Source organism: Triticum aestivum, chromosome 1B, assembly GCF_018294505.1.
Source record: "Triticum aestivum cultivar Chinese Spring chromosome 1B, IWGSC CS RefSeq v2.1, whole genome shotgun sequence".
Lineage (NCBI taxonomy): Eukaryota > Viridiplantae > Streptophyta > Magnoliopsida > Poales > Poaceae > Triticum > Triticum aestivum.
The window spans coordinates 162,303,524-162,309,853 of record NC_057795.1 but is presented as its reverse complement, the minus strand read 5'-3'; positions in this window follow the sequence as shown (position 1 = coordinate 162,309,853).

Sequence of the window (6,330 nt, the reverse complement as noted above, 5' to 3'; positions counted from 1 at the left end):
CCGGAGAGTTGTTTCGGCCATGTCTGCATGGTTCCCGAACCCGTAGGGTCTACACACTTAAGGTTCGATGATGCTAGGGTTATAGGGAATAGATATACATGGTTACCGAATGTTGTTCGGAATCCCGGATGAGATCTCGGACGTCACGAGGAGTTCCAGAATGGTCCGGAGGTAAAGATTTATATATGGGAAGTCCTGTTTTGGTCACCGGAAAGGTTTCAGGTGCTATCGGTAATGTACCGGGACCACCGGGAGGGTCCCGGGGGTCCACCAAGTGGGGCCACCGGCCCCAAAGGGCTGCATGGGCCAAGTGTGGGAGGGGACCAGCCCCAGGTGGGCTGGTGTGCCCCCCCACCAGGGCCCAAGGCTCCTAGGGTTTGGGGGAAACCCTAAAGGGGGGCGCCCCTTGCCTTGGGGGGCAAGGCAACCCCCCTGGCTGCTGCCCCTCCTCAGATTGGATCTAAGGGGGCCGGCCCCCTCTCCCTTGCCCCTATATATATGTGGGGGTGGGAAGGCAGCCACACCCAAGTTCTGGCGCAGCCCTGCCCCTCTCCCAAGTTCTCCTCCTCTCCCGTGGTGCTTGGCGAAGCCCTGCAGGATTGCCACGCTCCTCCACCACCACCACGCCGTTGTGCTGCTGCTGGATGGAGTCTTCCCCAACCTCTCTCTCTCTCTCCTTGCTGGATCAAGGCATGGGAGACGTCACCGGGTTTTACGTTTGTTGAACGCGGAGGTGCCGTCTGTTCGGCACTAGGATCTCCGGTGATTTGGATCACGACGAGTACGACTCCTTCGACCCGTTCTCTTGAACGCTTCCGCTTAGCGATCTACAAGGGTATGTATATGCACTCCCCTCTCTCTCGTTGCTAGTATCTCCATAGATAGATCTTGGTGACTCATAGGAAAATTTTGAATTTCTGCTACGTTCTCCAACACGAAGATCTTTATCGGTCAAACCGCATAACAACATACATTGTTCCCTTTGTCATCGGTATGTTACTTGCCCAAGATTTGATCGTCGGTATCTCAATACCTAGTTCATTTTCGTTTCCGGCAAGTCTCTCTACTCGTTACGTAATGCATCATCCCGTAACTAACTCATTATCTACATTGCTTGCAAGGCTTATAGTGATGTGCATTACTAAGAGGGCCCAGAGATACCTCTCCGACAATCGGAGTGACAAATCCTAATCTCGAAATACGTCAACTCAACAAGTACCTTCAGAGACACTTGTAGAGCACCTTTATAATCACCCAGTTACATTGTGACGTTTGGTAGCACACAAAGTGTTCCTTCGGTAAGCGGGAGTTACATAATCTCATAGTCATAGGAACATGTATAAGTCATGAAGAAAGCAATAGCAACATACTAAATGATCAAGTGCTAAGCTAACGGAATGGGTCAAGTCAATCACATCATTCTCCTAATGATGTGATCCCGTTAATAAAATGACAACTCATGTCTATGGTTAGGAAACTTAACCATCTTTGATTCATGAGCTAGTTAAGTAGAGGCATACTAGTGACACTATGTTTGTCTATGTATTCGCACATGTATTATGTTTCCGGGTAATACAATTCTAGCATGAATAATAAACATTTATCATGATATGAGGAAATAAATAATAACTTTATTATTGCCTCTAGGGCATATTTCCTTCAGTCTCCCACTTGCACTAGAGTCAATAATCTAGATTACACAGTAATGATTCTAACACCCATGGAGCCTTGGTGATGATCATGTTTTGCTCGTGGAAGAGGCTTAATCAACGGGTCTGCAACATTCAGATCCGTATGTATCTTGCAAATCTCTATGTCTCCCACCTGGACTTGGTTCCGGATGGAATTGAAGCGTCTCTTGATGTGCTTGGTTCTCTTGTGAAATCTGGATTCCTTTCCCAAGGCAATTGCACCAGTATTGTCACAAAAGATTTTCATTGGACCCGATGCATTAGGTATGACACCTAGATCGGATATGAACTCCTTCATCCAGACTCCTTCATTTGCTGCTTCTGAAGCAACTATGTACTCTGCTTCACATGTAGATCCTGCCACGACGCTTTGTTTAGAACTGCACCAACTGACAGCTCCACCGTTCAATATAAACACGTATCTGGTTTGCGATTTAGAATCGTCCGGATCAGTGTCAAAGTTTGCATCAACGTAACCATTTACGACTAGCTCTTTGTCACCTCCATAAATGAGAAACATATCCTTAGTCCTTTTCAGGTATTTCAGGATGTTCTTGACCGCTGTCCAATGATCCACTCCTGGATTACTTTGGTACCTCCCTGCTAAACTAATAGCAAGGCACACATCAGGTCTGGTACACAACATTTGCATACATGATAGAGCCTATGGCTGAAGCATAGGGAACTTCTTTCATTTTCTATCTATCTTCTACAGTGGTCGGGCATTGAGTCTGACTCAGCTTCACACCTTGTATTATAGGCAAGAACCCTTTCTTTGCTTGATCCATTTTGAACTTCTTCAAAACTTTATCAAGGTATGTACTTTGTGAAAGTCCAATTAAGCGCCTTGATCTATCTCTATAGATCTTGATGCCCAATATATAAGCAGCTTGACCGAGGTCTTTCATTGAAAAACTTTTATTCAAGTATCCTTTTGTACTATCCAGAAATTCTATATCATCTCAATAATATGTCGTCCACATATAATATTAGAAATGCTACAGAGCTCCCACTCACTTTCTTGTAAATACAGGCTTCTCCAAAAGTCTGTATAAAACCATATCCTTTGATCACACTATCAAAGCGTTTATTCCAACTCCGAGAGGCTTGCACCAGTCCATAAATGAATCGCTGGAGCTTGCACACTTTGTTAGCATCCTTTGGATCGACAAAACCTTCTGGTTGCATCATATACAACTCTTCTTCCAGAAATCCATTCAGGAATGCGGTTTTGACATCCATTTGCCAAATTTCATAATCATAAAATGCGGCAATTGCTAACATGATTCGGACAGACTTAAGCATCGCTACGGGTGAGAAAGTCTCATCGTAGTCAACCCCTTGAACTTGTCGAAAACCTTTCGCAACAAGTCGGGCTTTGTAGATAGTAACATTACCATCAGCGTTGGTCTTCTTCTTGAAGATCCATTTATTCTCAATGGCTTGCCGATCATCGGGCAAGTCAATCAAAGTCCACACTTTGTTCTCATACATGGATCCCATCTCAGATTCCATGGCCTCAAGCCATTTTGCGGAATCTGGGCTCATCATTGCTTCCTCATAGTTCGTAGGTTCGCCATGGTCAAGTAACATGACCTCCATAATAGGATTACCGTACCACTCTGGTGCGGATCTTACTCTGGTTGCCTACGAAGTTTAGTAGTAACTTGATCTGAAGTTTCATGATCAACATCATTAGTTTCCTCACTTATTGGTGTAGTCGTCACAAGAACCGGTTTCTGTGATGAACTATTTTCCAATAAAGGAGCAGGTACAGTTACCTCATCAAGTTCTATTTTCCTCCAACTCACTTCTTTCGAGAGAAACTCCTTCTCTAGAAAGGATCCATTCTTGGCAACAAATGTCTTGCCTTCGGATCTGTGATAGAAGGTGTACCCAACAGTTTCCTTTGGGTATCCTATGAAGACACATTTCTCCGATTTGGGTTTGAGCTTATCAGGTTGAAGCTTTTTCACATAAGCATTGCAGCCCCAAACTTTAAGAAACGACAACTTTGGTTTCTTGTCAAACCACAGTTCATAAGGTGTCGTCTCAACGGATTTTGATGGTGCCCTATTTAACGTGAATGCAGTCGTCTCTAAAGCATAACCCCAAAATGATAGTGGTAAATCAGTAAGAGACATCATAGATCGCACCATATCTTAGTAAAGTACGATTACGACGTTCGGACACACCATTACACTGTGGTGTTCCGGGTGGCGTGAGTTGTGAAACTATTTTGCATTGTTTCAAATGTAGACCAAACTCGTAACTCAAATATTCTCCTCCACAATCAGATCGTAGAAACTTTATTTTCTTGTTACGATGATTTTCAACTTCACTCTGAAATTCTTTGAACTTTTCAAATGTTTCAGACTTATGTTTCATTAAGTAGATATATCCATATCTGCTCAAATCATCTGTGAAGGTGAGAAAATAATGATACCCGCCGCGAGCCTCAACATTCATTGGACCACATACATCAATATGTATGATTTCCAACAAATCAATTGCTCGCTCCATAGTTTCGAAGAACGGAGTTTTAGTCATCTTGCCCATGAGGCATGGTTCGCAAGTACCAAGTGATTCCAAAAGTCCATTAGTATGGAGTTTCTTCATGCGCTTTACACCAATATGACCTAAACGACCGTGCCACAAATAAGTGGCACTATCATTATCAACTCTGCATCTTTTGGCTTCAACATTGTGAATATGTGTATCACTACTATCGAGATTCATAAAAAATAGACCACTCTTTAAGGGTGCATGACCATAAAAGATATTAGTCATATAAATAGAACAACCATTATTCTTAGATTTAAATGAATAACCGTCTCGCATCAAACAAGATCCAGATATGATGTTCATGCTCAACGCTGGCACCAAATAACAATTATTTAGGTCTAAAACTAATCCCGAAGGTAGATGTAGAGCTAGCATGCCGACGGCGATCACATCAACTTTGGAACCATTTACCACGCGCATCATCACCTCGTCCTTAGCCAGTGTTCGCTTAATCCGTAGTCCCTGTTTCGAGTTGCAAATATTAGCAACAGAACCAGTATCAAATACCCAGGTGCTACTGTGAGCTCTGGTAAGGTACACATCAATAACATGTATATCACATATACCTTTGTTCACCTTGCCATCCTTCTTATCCGCCAAATACTTGGGGCAGTTCCGCTTATTAGTGACCAGTCTGCTTGCAGTAGAAGCACTCAGTCTCAGGCTTAGGTCCAGACTTGGGTTTCTTCTCTTGAGCAGCAACTTGTTTGCTGTTCTTCTTGAAGTTCCCCTTCTTTTTCCCTTTGCCCTTTTTCTTGAAACTGGTGGTCTTATTGACTATCAACACTTGATGCTCCTTCTTGATTTCTACCTCCGCAACCTTTAGCATTGCGAAGAGCTCGGGAATTGTCTTATCCATCCCTTGCATATTATAGTTCATCATGAAGCTCTTGTAGCTTGGTGGCGGTGATTGAAGAATTCTGTCAATGAGGCTATCATCCGCAAGATTAACTCCCAGTTGAATCAAGTGATTGTTATACCCAGACATTCTGAGTATATGCTCACTGACAGAACTATTCTCCTCCATCTTGCAGCTGTAGAACTTATTGGAGACTTCATATCTCTCAATCCGGGCATTTGCTTGAAATATTAACTTCAAATCCTGGAACATCTCATATGCTCTGTGACGTTCAAAACGTCGTTGAAGTCCCGATTCTAAGCCGTAAAGCATGGCACACTAAACTATCGAGTAGTCATCAGCTTTGCTCTGCCAGATGTTCATAACATCTGGTGTTGCTCCTGCAGCAAGTTTGGAACCTAGCGGTGCTTCCAGGACGTAATTCTTCTGTGCAGCAATGAGGATAATCCTCAAGTTATGGACCCAGTCCGTGTAATTGCTACCATCATCTTTCAACTTTGCTTTCTCAAGGAACGCATTAAAATTCAATGGAACAACAGCACGGGCCATCTATCTACAACAAACATAGACAAGCAAAATACTATCAGGTACTAAGTTCATGATAAATTTAAGTTCAATTAATCATATTACTTAAGAACTCCCACTTAGATAGACATCCCTCTAATCATCTAAGTGACCACGTGATCCAAATCAACTAAACCATAACCAATCATCACGTGAAATGGAGTGGTTTTCAATGGTGAACATCACTATGTTGATCATATCTACTATATGATTCATGCTCGACCTTTCGGTCTCAGTGTTCCGAGGCCATATCTGCATATGCTAGGCTCGTCAAGTTTAACCTGAGTATTCTGCGTGTGCAAAACTGGTTTGCACCCGTTGTAGATGGACGTTGAGCTTATCACACCCAATCATCACGTGGTGTCTGGGCACGACGAACTTTGGCAACGGTGCATACTCATGGAGAACACTTTTATCTTGAAATTTAGTGAGAGATCATCTTATAATGCTACCGTCAATCAAAGCAAGATAAGATGCATAAAAGATAAACATCACATGCAATCAATATAAGTGATATGATATGGCCATCATCATCTTGTGCTTGTGATCTCCATCTCCGAAGCACCGTCATGATCACCATCATCACCGGCGTGACACCTTGATCTCCATCGTAGCATCGCTGTCGTCTCGCCAACTATTGCTTCTACGACT